Here is a 14,604-nt window from a genome sequence, read left to right as displayed (position 1 = left end):
TCGGCAACTACATCACCTCTGCTTTGCTGATGACATTGTTTTAATAACACCAAATATCAGCCAAGCGTCACAAATGCTGGCCAACTTTGACCATGTGTGTGGAAAGGTCGGTCTACAGCTGAATCTTATGAAGACAATGTTTATTAGAAACAGTCTCGTTCCTGATGCCCTATTCACTCTCAATGGAATGTCTATCTTCGAATGCAACAGCTATGTTTACCTAGGTTGAGAAGTCAACATGACAAATGACCTGGCACCTGACCTGAGCAGGAGGAAGAGAGCGGCTTGGAATGCCTTCAAGAGCATCAAAGAAATAGCTAAGAGGACAAAGAACCTCCGGCTCCGGGCACATCTCTTTGATTCCACTGTTCTTCCTGCATTATCATACGCCTCAGAGACCTGGGCCCTATGCAAACAGAATGAGAACACTATTTGGGTCTCCCAAAGAGGAATTAAAGATCTATGCTTGGAATATCACGTTTCACTCCAATGAGAGAAAGAATCCGGAGTTCCGACATCTGTTGGCTATCAAGAATCAGGGACGCTGTCTCGTTTGCCAAAGTGTAAAAAATCAGATGGGCTGGTCACGTAATGAGATTTAAAGAGGAGCGCTGGACTAGAGCTGTTACCGATTGGATTCCACGGGATGTCAAAAGACCGCATGGCCGCCTACCTACCAGATGATCAGACTTCTTCATCAAGATCATGAACGATCGGTTTGAGGCTTTTCATGTTCCTGCAGTGAACAGATGGCATTGGGCTACACTAGCATGCGACAGGGACAAATGCAGACGTTACTGGCACCCACTTGAGCAAATCAACGATTAACCGGAAGTCAAGTGATCAAGTGATCAAGTACTTCTATTACTAGAACATGGATGCTAATTTTCTTTTTCTGCAATGTCATTTATTTTTATACAGACATAAATGGATGTATTTTAACCAACTTATAGGTTATAATTAGAGTTAATTAAAGTTCTATCTTCTTACAAACAACCTAATTTAAAACTTCCCCTTGTCTTCCAGTAGTGACTTGATAGAATAAATATATATAATTCCAAAATTCATACTCTGATGTCACCAGTAAAGGGATTGATGTTATAACATTGTACACCTGGATTTTAGTCATGAATCGCTTTGTAACTATAAAATTCATGGTGATTTAATAAGAATAATTAAAAAAATTAAAAGTTAGATCCATAAGCATAAACATGTATTGTGTTTAAACTATTTTTCCATTTAAAATGTAGTTTCTAAAATATTCTGGATATTGATATTCAAGAAATGAAATAAGTGGACTGGAGCGATAGCACACGGTAGGGCATTTGCCTTGCACGCAGCCAACATGGCTGACCCGAGTTCGATTCCGAGAGTATCTTGCCCGCACGGCAGAGCCTGGCAAGCTCCCTGTGACGTATTCGATATGCCAAACACAGTAACAACAAAGTCTCCAATGGAGACGTTACTGGGCCCTCTCAAGGAATTGAAATATTTGTAAAAAATAAATTTGTGAGCAAACATTGAGACTATATAACAAAGTGCTACAAAATGATGGCACCATGCCCTTATACCTCATAGGATAGAAGAATAATTCCACCAAACTCTCTTCAGCAAGAAATAGACTATTATGGGGTTAAAAATTGAGATCTTGGAGATCTTTGTTTTGTTAGTTATTCAAAATTTTGGAGGTAAAGGAAACTATTGAATCATTTATGTACTAACATTGACCTCACTACTGTTCTTTGGCTTACATAAAAAAATAGAGCATAGATAAAAGAAAATTATAACCCTATGGTGACAACTTATTTAGATTTACATGTGAGCTTCTTGTTTTTCACAATTGGGATAAGAACAGACAATGAATCTTTGACACTACTTCTTAGGAACAGTTTCATAGTTAATGGAATAAATGTTAAATCTGCACAACTTATAGGTAAAAATGATTGCTTTTTTTGTTTTGCTTTAAAGTCAGTTATTTAAGCATTTTTGACTGTTTAAAACTGTGTGTTTTTTGTGTGCCTCTAATGTTGTTAATCCTTGTAGGAGCCATGACAGGAGAAAAAGCAATTTACATATTCAAAGTAAATTTATCTTCTAGTGAGGAATATATATTCCCTTTAAGATGTAAAGGATTAAATTAAATTAACCTGCAACCATGTAGTTATCTAGTTCTAATGTTTAATCAAGAGGTAGTTGTTAATCCAAAACTGAACCCTGGGTCAGTCATATTCAAGGCATGCACCTTACCCTTTATATGGTACTCTAAGCTTGATGAGTCAAAATGTCAAATCTGTTGCTTAATTGCTTCCATGGAAGTACTATCGATTTATGTCATAATATGTGTCACAGTTACAACATTATAAATCAACATTTACACAAACCACGTAAAACTAAGTAGTAAAAGTCTCATATCCATTTATCACAATAGATTAGATTTCTTGCTGTCCAATTGTTCACAGCTTCCACTCCCTCCCACTATTTTTAATGACCTAAAAGTTTTTTAGTTTCTTTTATAGTCCAATTGTTTCGTTTCTTGTATTCCCTTATATGAGTATAATCAGGAGTGATTAGTTTTTCTTTTGATTTATTTTGCAAGAATAATATTCTCAAATTGATTACCCATTCATACTAAATAAAATGACAGAACTTCATATATTTTTAAGATAGTTGAGTAATAGTCATGTGTTCTCTACCACAAGTTTCTATTTACCAATATTTTACTGAATTCTTGGGTACGTTAAACTCTTGGCTGCTGTAAATAATGCTATTATGAACATGATATCTTGATCACTTGATCACTTGACATCCCATTACTCATCGATTTGCTCAAGCGGGAGCCAGTAACATCTCCATTCATCCCTGTCACGTGCTAGTGTAGCCCAATGGCATCTGCTCATCCTAGGAACATGAACAGCCTCAAAACGATCGTTCAGGATCTTGATGAAGAAGTCTGACATTCTTGTAGGTGGGCGGCCACGCAATCTTTTGATGTCTCATGGAATCCAGTCGGTAATGGCTCTAGTCCAGCAGTAGTCTCCAAATCTCATTACATGTCCAGCCAATCTGATTTTCAACACTTGGCAAACGAGACAGCGTCCCTGATTCTTGACCGTCGACGAAGGTCGGAACTCCAGATTTTTCTCTCATTTGAGTGAAGCATGATACTCCAAGCATAGCTCTTTCAATTCCTCTTTGGGAGACCCGAATAGCATTCTCATCCTGTTTTCACAGGGCCCAGGTCTCTGAGACGTATGTTAATGCAGGAAGAACAGTGGAATGATGAACATAGAACAAATGTATCTTTTGAACATTTTATGTGTACAAAAATATAAAAATGTGGTACAGCTGAATCATTTAGTAATTTTAGTCTTAATGAAAAATACTGAGGGTTTTTTTAAATAACATGTCCTATAATGGTTACAACATTTAATTCCCAAATATGGCGTGTGTAGGTTTCCTTATGTCCACATCTTGGTATTTTAAACTTCACTCTTTTCTATAATACTTTTCTGTTAGTAATTTTGACTACTTGTTGTTTGTTTTTATTGTCTATTAAATTAAATCTGTCAAATGCTTGTGAATTGATTACATCAGTAACATCATGTTAGTACTATAAGGAATATTAAATCAGTTAAACAATATGTATAAATTCATATAAAGCTTAAAATCTAATGAGGAAGTCAGTTACATTGGTTAATTTCTTAAAAGCTAGATCATGAACTGCCCAGTGAAAGAGAAAAGCATGTTGTTCTATTGCTGAATTTTGATGAGACAAGGAGTACTTCTAATTGAAGATGTAGGCAAAGGTAGAGAAAGAAGTGTACTAGGTAGATTTTGTTAATTAGGTAGACTTTGAAAAGTGGAAAAAATAATGAAATAAATTACTTTGCATTAAATTTTAATATAAATTTGTTTCTCATAGTCTTGTAATAAATTGAAAGTGATTTAAAAATGATTTAGTAGGAGAGAACATAGTTAGTTCATGTAAATGCATATGCATTATTCTTTACAAACTACTGTAGCAATCCATTAACGATCTATGAAATCATTTATTAAATCTCCATTAGCATTAAAAAATAGAGAAGCTGAAAAATATCAGAATGCATTGCCTGTGCTTTAAAAAGCCACATTTATTTTGTAATAATCTATGTATTTGTATGATTGTTTTCATTAGTTATTTATGTAAGGTTGATTTTGTTAAAAAATTCATAATCTTTGCATAGGAATCATTCAATACTGCTTTTGAAGTCATCCAAAACATGAGTCTTGGTCATGAAAACATAATTTGTTTTACAGATATAAATAGAAAGGAAAAATTTACTTCTGTGAAGTGTAATTTTTGAAACATGTTCAGGGCTGATTTTACTTTTAACCTATCTTTTTAACCTAGCTGTTTTTGGTGGTTGCTAACAATTTTGAGATAAGTAAGCTTTGTAATATTTGATTATGATAACAGAAAACAATCTAAATCTAAGTTCTGTTGAAGAACAACTACATTCACATTAGGCTCAGAGTGTTACCCTGTAAATTTTCTTTAGTGTGAAAATAAAAGCTAAAAAAGCTTTAGAAACATTTTGAATTGAAGCTAAATATCCTTTCTTTTAACTCAAAGCCAAAAGCCTTATCACAGAGGTTGATTTTAGGTCAGAGATCAATCTACTAGGATAGATAATCTAATAGGATAAATTTGGAGTTCAAACACTGAATCCATGACTTGACCTCATTTCTATGGAATTTCATTATATTTTCCTAATAGCTACATATGTAGTTTTGGGCTTATTTGTTCTCTATCAGAACTCTAATTAGCCTTTCTTTTTTTCTCCTTGGAGATGTAAATGATGAGCAAAATAAAATATTTATTTGAAAATATAATCATTCTTTTTTAATTATTAGTGAAACACCATGAGGTACAATTGTAGACTTACAAAATTTTTGCGCTTGGGTTTTGATTATACAATGATCAAATACCCATCCCTCCACCAGTGCCCATTTTTCACCACCATGGATCCCAGTATCCCTCCCACCAGGGCATTCCCTTTGTTCTCTCTCTCTCCTTTTGGGTATTGTGGTCTGCAAAAGAGGCATTGAGTGGCAATCATGTTCAGTCCATAGTCTACTTTCAACATGCATCTCCCATCCTGGGAGGATCCTCCAAACAACCCTTTATTTGGTGCTCCCTTCTCTATCTGAGCTGCCCTTTCACCAAGAATGCCCGGCCATGGAGTAATCGTTCTGGTACTGATCTCAGCTGTTCTTGGGTATTAATCTCCTATTTTGTTACTTTATGTACACCAGATGAATGCAATCTTTTTATGTCTGTCCCTCTCTTTCTGACTCATTTCACTTAGCATGATACTTTCTATGTAGTACCACTTGTATGTAAATTTCATGACTTCATCTTTTCTAACAGCTACATAGTACTTCATTGTGTACATGTACCAGAGTTTCTTTAAACAGTCATCTGTTCTTGGGCACTCAGGTTTTTTCCAGATTCTGGTTTTTGTAAAGAGTGCTGCAATGAACAAACAAGTGCAGATATCACTTCAACTATACAGTTTTGCCTCTCTGGGACATATTCTCAGGAGTGGTATTGCTGGGTCAAATGGGACCTCAATTTCAAATTTTTTTTGAGAATCGTCCATACTGTTTTCCAGAAGGGTTGAACCAGTCTGCATTCCCACCAGCAGTGAAGGAGTGTCCCTTTCTCGCCACTTCCACACCAGCCTCGATTGCTTTTGTTCTTTTGGATGTGGGTCAGTCTCAGAGGTGTGAGATGGTATCTCATTGTAGTTTTGATCTGCATCTCCCTGATGATTAATGATGTAGAGCATTTTCTCATGTGCCTTTTTGGCATTCGGATTTCTTCTTTGAGGAAGTTTCTGTTCATTTCATTGCCCCATTTTTTATGGGGTTGGATGTTTTCTTCTTGTGGAGTTCAACCAGTACTTATATATCCTTGATATCAACCCCTTATCAGATGTGTATTTGGCGAATATCCTTTCCCATTCTGTAGACTGTCTTTGTATTTTGGTCACTGTTTCTTTTGAGGTGTAGAAGCTTCTTAGTTTAAGATAGTCCCATTTATCTATCTCTGTTTCCACTTGCTCGGCCTGTGTCATGGTATCTTTGAAGATACCATTCATTAGCTTCAATGTCATGGAGGGTTTTGCCAACTTTTTCTTCAATTTACCTTATGGATTCCGGTCTGATATTGAGGTCTTTAACCCATTTTGATCTTACTTTCGTACATGGTGTTAGGCAGAGTTCTGTGCTCACTTTTTTGCATGTAGCCGTCCAGAAAACATAATCATTCTTACAAAAGATCTGTCACTAACACAGCCACACTTAGATACTGGAGATTAGGGATTGAACATTTGATACTGGGGTAAAACACAATTTATCCCATAACAGATACAAACACATATATGTAAATATGTATTGTGCATTACATACATGTGTGTTTATACATATATAAATATGCATGTATTAATATATGGCACAATACCTTAGCCTGCATAACTCCTTGATTTCAGAAACATGATGGATTTGAGAAAATATATTACCTATCTTTCTTCACAATATTGAATAAAACAAACATAAAGTAGGAAAATAATTCCAGATCTCTCTCTAAAGGGTTTCTAAAATCTTTAAAAATAAATCAAATATTATATTACTATTATGGATTCCAACGTATAACATTAAAGTATCTAAATATAAAGGCATTTTCAAAAGTAAAATTTTTAAAAGGTTAAAAATTTTAGCAAAACCTTATGTATTTCTAATGAAAAGTAGAATGCTGTGTACTACTAGAGGACAATTTTGACATGTTAAAAAGGATTTTGTAGTTCTAAAATATAGCCTCTAATATCGTTAGATAAAATTGTATTAGTTCCATCAATTTATGCTTTGTGATTTACATATGGCTGGTGATGATTACTTCATGTAGGTCATAAAAACCCAGTGTGTTTTCCAACCAGTCAAATTGCCTGTCAGCTGCTAAAGGGGAAGAATTAATGAGAAAATTACTTTATAGTCTAAAGAATAGCAGCTGTGGTCTGTTTTAACAAGTCCTGGGAAACATATATGGATGGAAATTACGTGTGACTAGACTTTTATCCTGCCTAAATTCTGAAAATTTCTACTAGATGACTTGGAAAGACAAAAATCAAAAATATAGCAATATATTTTTATATAATATTTATTAGAAAAGAATTGAGAAATTGCTACTCATTTTCCATTCTCCCTTCAAGTATGGGGTGACCAGTCAGCACAGGGGCTTGGAGCAAGTATATCTGGGTAGATTCTACTTCCTGCACCATGTTTAATAGCTGATACTCTCAAGTCTTGCACTTTCTTTTGGAATACAGACATGAGAACAATGTTGTTGTAGACCTAAGCTATCACCCATGCAACATTTTTCTCTTTAGTTTATACACTGAATGATCGATCATTCAGAACACCTTGAAGCAGACAGAACCATAATATAGAAAGAACATGAATCTCGATTCTGTAGTTTCAAGATTTTTACACTTGTGAGCCAATCTGGGATCAAAAGGTAGGCTGTGTGATAACTCAGGTATTATCAGACTTAGTGCTAACCACACTTTATTTATTCATAACAGTATAGCAGGAAATAAGATATTATAATTAGGAAGGTCTCTAATAATCTATGTTGGTGGCTTATCTAGAGTAATGAACAAAATCACACTGTTAGGAACATACAAAATATAAGGAATTTTTCATAACGTTATTACATTATAAGAAAGAAATTTTTACTGCAAAATAATATATGACTTATTTTATAATTCTTTTTAATTCTTAAATGAAGTTATAGGCTTTGTTTGGAATAAAGTTAAAAATATTATTTGAAATGGCAATATTAAAATGTTTAACCCTAGGTAGGAGAGCTAGGACAATCTTTAGGACACTGGCCTTTTATATAATCATCCAGGGTTCAATTCCCAGCACCACATATTGTTTCTCTAAACATCACTGAGTGATCCTTCATCACAGAGCCAGGAGTAATCCCTGAATACTGCTGGTGCAGCTCACTTTGTTTTCTTGTTGTTGTTGTTTGTTTGCTTAGGGTTTTTTTGTTTATTTTTTATTTTATAAAGTAGTTCACAGTATTTGATTACATTTAATATTCAATCACCAACCCCACCACCATTATACCTTCCCACCACCATATTTTATGTGTTTCCATCATCACTCCCAATGCCTGCCCCAAAGCAGAACTGAAATAATATATTTCCCTCTAAGGTTGGTTGCCTCCTACTTTAAATTCCATCAAGTGTGGTGCGGTACTCATGGACTATGCATAAGGTGTGTCCTATGATGTGTCCAGGAAAAGGTTCACTCATGGGTGAGGCTTTGTCCAAGCACATGGAGAGCAACCATGAGCAGGAGAGCAGTTGAGTTATGGAAGTTTTTGGCTGCTGGGGCTAGGTCACTTGGGGCAGGGAGGGGTCTCACTCACCCCCAGTCTGCAGTGCCCCAAGTGAAATAGCCTGGTGTGGGGTCCGGTGGCATGGTTACGGCAAGCGTCATGTTTCTTCCTTCAGTAAAAGAAGGACGTGTGATCTGGACAGTAGCAAATGAGGAGTTTATCTGGTGCCAGGCAGGGGTGGCTTATGGGTAGCTTATGCTGAGTCACTGGAGATGAGGGATATGAACAGAGGATCTCCATTCCCGGTCCTGTTGAACCCGGAGTTCCCCGTGTAGCTCACTTTTGACTGAAGGTTCAACTATAGATAAAAAGTTCACAGATAATTAATTATTAATATTTGAAGATGGAGCTTTTTAGTAGTATGACTGTAGAAGCCTGAATATGTATAGAACATAAAGACATTTATAAAAATCATCTAGTTAGAACATTCACTCAGATAAAGACATTAAAGGAATCCTCAAAGGAAAAGAAGTCAAACTATTTCATAACATACATAGAGTTCCATGAAAAGACATCTAAAGAGTCCTAGATATAATGGACAAAAATGTAAAATATTTGTCTACCAAAGTCAACACATAAAAATCTGTTACGTTCCTTACAAACACTGTCCTCCCTCCTGTTCATCAATTTGCTCCAGCAGGCCCAGCAAGTCTCCATTGTGAGACTTGTTACTATGTTTGGCATATCGAGTACCTCATGGGTAGCTTACCAGGCTTTGCTGTGTGGGTGAGATAGTCTCGATAGCTTGCCAGGCTCTATGAGAGGGGAGGAGGAATTGAACCCTGGTCGGACAGGCCAGCCACATGCAAGACAAATGCCCTACCACTTTGCTATCACTCCAGCCCTACAAACACACTCCCCTACAAACACATAATGAACTAAAAGAAAAAGAGTTAGAAGAGTCTACTCCTTTTAAAATAGTGCCCCAGAATACAAAATACCTAGAAATTAAGTTAAAAAGTGTGAGAGGTATAATTTGAAATTTTTGCATTTAATAAAGAGAAGAAGACCTTAGGATATGAAAATTATCCAAGATTTATTTAAAAATTCAATACTGTAAAAATGACCACCTTGATTAAAGTATTATTGATTTAAAGCAATCATTATTGGAGTTTGTATGACATTTTTCAAGGTCATAGAATTATCAATCATAACATTTGTATGGAGTCATACAACAGTTCAAATAGCCAATGTCATATGGAGAAAAAAAATAAATTGGGAGGTATTCATTTTCTGATTTGAAACTATACTATAAATTTAGGCTGGCCGGAGCGAGAACACAGCAGTAGAGCATTTGCCTTGTGCACAGTCAGCCTGGCCAAGCTGGGTTCAATTCCTCTGCCCCTCTCGGAGAGCCCAGCAAGCTACCGAGAGTATCTTGCCGGCACGGTAAAGCCTGGCAAGCTATCCGTGACGTATTCGATATGCCAAACACAAGTCTCACAATGTTACTGGGCCTATTTGAGGAAATCGATGAACAATGGGATGATAGTGACAGTGACAGTGACTACAAAGTTATAGTGATCAAAATAACATGGTGCTTGAGTAAGAATAGATTCTCTGACTAATGGATTAGAATAAGTACCTAAATTTCTATTGTACCCCAAGTCTATATTTAATTAATTTTTGACAAAATAGCTGGGTACATGGATTGGACTAAGGATAAAGTCTTCAACAACTGACACTGGAAAAACAACTGGATAACTCCTTATTAAAAAAAAAAATGGAAACCTATGTTAAGTCTTACATGAAAGCCAATTCAAAGTGGATCTAAAAGCTAAAGATCTGATCAGAATCCATAAGATATATTGAGGAAAATATTAGCGGATTTCTCCAAGATTTGGACCTTAAAAGAATTTTTAATGAGTTCACTGTCAAATTCAAAAGAAACAAAAAAAATTGGTCTACATAAAATTTTAAGTCTCTATACAGCAAAATAAATATGGGCAAAAACTAAAAGACAAGGGGATATGGTGCCGCCAGCAGGTCAGTCTATACCTGTTAGATGAGTGCATCAACAGCTTGATGGCAACGTCTGAAGGGGGCCTGCAAAACCACTCTCTGGCCCGCAGAGGTGGCCCTGGGATTCGTAGGTGCAATGAGGGACCAACCGAATGAACACAAGACACAAGAGACAGAATGCAGTTCAGAAACAGAAAAAGGGACAGATTTTATTGGGGGCAATCAGGGTATATATCCATTAGTAAGGCAGCTACACAAAAGGTTGTGTCCATGTATGGTTAGGAAGGTTTGTTTTCACATATCATGCATTACAAGGTTCGTACCAGACAAGAGATGATTACACAAAGGGCCATGTCCATATGATTTACCAGACACGAGGTAGATACACAAAGGGCCAGGTCCATATGATTTACAAAGTTTATACGTATCACGTATCAGACATGAGATAGTTACTTGTTATTACTGACAGCCATGACAGATGTTCTCTCAGGATAACCATACATACATCAAGATAACCATACATAGCACTGACTTCGCCTGTTGCGGTGACACGTAGGTCAAGACGACCATACATAGCACAGGCTGTGCCTGCCACAGGGTCGTAGGTCAAGATGACCATATCTAGCACAGACACGTAGGCCCTTGGTCAGTTAAAGGGCCAGCTTTCCACAAATGTCAGATTTTCAGATACCCCAAAATTGCTGCTGTGCCTTTGGCCAGACCCCAAAAACTCGGGGCAAAGTTTACCAAGAAAGTAAACAGCCAAAAGTTAGGTATGTGGGAGACACACCCACCAACCACCTTTGGTTCAGCTATATAATTGGAGGAATGGCCTCTCTGGTTCCTGATCGAACTGCTTAATGGCCATGATCCCAGAGACTCAGAAACGAATCTCTGAACTCAAAGGTTTTTGGCAGAAATGTGTCCTGTTCCTGCAGTAGGTTAATGGTATTGGGCCACTACAGGTGGGAATAGGTTTCGTGCCTTGGCCTGTTACCCCTGGCAGCCTTGTGACCACCATTCTCCAGAGGCCACTGGACAGCCAGGTTTGGGCCTGCAGTGACAAAACACACCCTATCACCAGATAGGGCTGGAGCCGACCCTTTTCTCCCCATTCCAACAAGACCGTGAGTCGTCGCCTACCAACAACCTCTCTGGCTCCTGATTAAGCTTATTAATGGCCATGATCCCGGGGACTCAGAAACAAATCTCAAAACCCAGTGGCTTTTGGTAGAAATGCATCTGGACCGCATACAAGGTGACCACTAGCTCAGAGCTTATTGGAAAGCCAGGTGTGAGCCGGCGGTGACGGGGCAACTGCAGTCTCATGGGAAGGGGGGCAGTAATGGCTTGTCCTTGACACCCTACCAAGGTCACAAGTTGCCCCCCACAAGCGGCTCTCTGGCAAGGCTATGGCTCCAGAGGCCAAAGTACTTAATCCAGAGCCCTGCAGCTTGTGGCAGAAAAGTGAATGGATCATGCATTAAAGTACGGCGCCATGCCCCCCCAGGAGGGAAAAGGTATTGCTCCCTTCTGCCTTCTCTCCTCACCACCCACGGCAGCAAGGTGACCACTAGCTCAGAGCTTATTGAAAAGCCAGGTATGAGCCAGCGGTGATGGGACAACTGCAGTCTCATGGGAAGGGGGGCAGTACTGGCTCATCCTCATGCCCTACCGAGGTTATGAGTTGCCCCCAATGGGCGGCTCTCCGGCACAGCCATGGCTTCAGAGGCAAAAGGACTTAATCCAGAGCCCAGCAGCTTGCGGCAGAAAAGTGAATGGATAATGCATTAAACTATGGCGCCATGCCTCCCCAGGAGGGAAAGGGTGTTGCTCCCTTCCGCTTCCCCCCCCCCCCCGGCAGCAAGGTGGTCGCCACCTCAGAGCTTATTGGAAAGCCAGGTATGAGCTGGTGGTGACAGGGCAACTGCAGTCTTATGGAAAGGGGGGCGGTACTGGCTCATCCTTCACGCCCTACCAGGGTCACGAGTTGCCCCCCATGAGAGGCTCTCTGGCATGGCCATAATACCAGACACACTGAAACCAATCTTGTAATTATTTGGATTTTTGCAGAAATCCAAAATCGTGGCCGTGTGACATTATATGATTCTCATAACCAGCTATAGAAAACAAAGTATTTTACAATGCCTTTTTAGCAATTCTGATTGTTTGGGGGGGATTATAAACAATAATGGTACATCTTTTGTTGAAATAATGAATGTAATTAATGTAGAGAAGAGTTAAGTAGAAATCACCTGCCTCACAGGCATTGGGAGGGGTGGAAGGGGGCGTATACTGGGGTTCTTGGTGGTGAAAAAAATGTGTACTGGTGAAGGGAAAGGTGTTTTATCATTGTATGACTGAGACCTGAAAGCTTGATAACTTTTCCCACAGTGCTTCAATAAATATAAGAAGAAAAAAAAGTAAAATTATGAAAAAAAAACCTAAAAGACATACTACTCAATAGAAAAAATACAGATATATGTTTACCATTCAAAACCCTCTCATTAAATGGGGGGGGTATGAATAGACACTTCTCTGATAAAGACAGATGCAAAATGTGCACATGAGAAAGTATTCATAGGTACATAATGGGAAGAAATCAATACAATTATATATTATTTCACACCAATAAAATTACCCATATAAAAAAACTTGGAACAATTTGTGTTGGTAAAGATGTGGTAAAAATGGAAATCTCATCTATTTTTCATGGAAATGTTGTCTGGTTCAACTTTATGAAAAGCAGTATGTGGGGTTGGAGCGATAGCACAGTTTATAGGGCATTTGCCTTGCATGTGGTCTACCCGGGTTCAACTCCCAGGATCCCATATGGTCCCCTGAGCACCACCAGCAGGAGTAATTCCTAAGTGCAGAGCCAGGAGTAACACCTGTGCATTGCCAAGTGTGACCCAAAACAAAACAAAAAAAAATAAAGAAAGAAAAGCAGTATGGAGATATTTCAAAGACTTAAGAGTAGAGCTTCCATACTACACAGCAATTCCACTTTTAAAAAAAAACACATTCAAATCCTCTTAAAAAACTGTTCAGTAGATATATGTTCAACATCATTCATTCAGAAGAATATGCATGCAATTCATAAATCCATTCACAAGGACAAATGAACACAATGCTCCCCTTTAAAACATAATCCATTCCGAATATGCACACCATTATTCATTGTACCACTCATCACAACAGAGAGGGTATGGAATCAATATAGATGTCCAATAAATATTAGTAGATGTCTTGGTTTATATATGTGATGTAATATTATACATCTACAAGAGAAGACTATATCATACAACATGCTATAACTTGGATGGAATTGCTGGGTACCATGTTAAGCAATGTATATCAAAAGAAAGATAGTATAGATGGTCTCACTTACCAGTTTATATAGAATAGGACCAGGAAATTCAAAGCCTCAAAGTAGGAATGCCTACCCTAACCTAATCTCTAGATTATAGAACTGAAAAGAAGATGAAAGAAAGTTAACAGGGTGCCTACTCCAGATAGAATACCGATGACCAAGAGCTTTCACAAGCAAGGCCCAGGGTGAGCGGGTTCAGGACTAAATCTCCAGGCTGCATGGTGGCAGAGAACCTGGGCTGTCCCTCCCCAGGTCCCCACCCACTCAGAAGACTGGATGTCATGCCCACAATTAGCCTTCAGGCACCATCTTAGAACACCAACAGCCCTAGCCCAGAAACTCCCAATTGAATCACAAAATGGATTAGTGCCCAACAGAAATGTCTCTGGAACCCAAATATTTACAATCTAGAAATTTACACTTACAATCGTGGCTGTGCAAGCTCTTGTGATATTTGAAATGAGCTATGGAAAATATATTTTCTGGCATCTGACTCTGGCATGTAGGCTTGAATGATGGTGGGGAAAATTCAAGCAAAATTAATGCACAAAATTAGAGAGAGAGAGCATTGTGGAAATTGTCTGCAACAGAGGCAGGGTGAGGACTGTGTATTTGTGTATGGGAGGGTGATACTTGAGACATTGGTGGTTTAAAATGTGCACTGGTGGAGGGATGGGTGTTCCATCATTGTATGGCTGAATCTCAAACATGAAAGTTTTGTAACTCTATCTCACAGTGATACAATAAAATAAAAAAATAATGAAAAAAAGGTTAAGAGGGGACGTAATAAAATGTGTATTGTGGGTAATAGGAGTAAGGA

Source organism: Sorex fumeus, unplaced genomic scaffold (genome assembly GCF_029834395.1).
Source record: "Sorex fumeus unplaced genomic scaffold, SorFum_2.1 ptg000047l, whole genome shotgun sequence".
Taxonomy (NCBI): Eukaryota; Metazoa; Chordata; class Mammalia; order Eulipotyphla; family Soricidae; genus Sorex; species Sorex fumeus.
The sequence above is the reverse complement of the archived record's forward strand: the minus strand, read 5'-3'. Positions refer to the sequence as shown.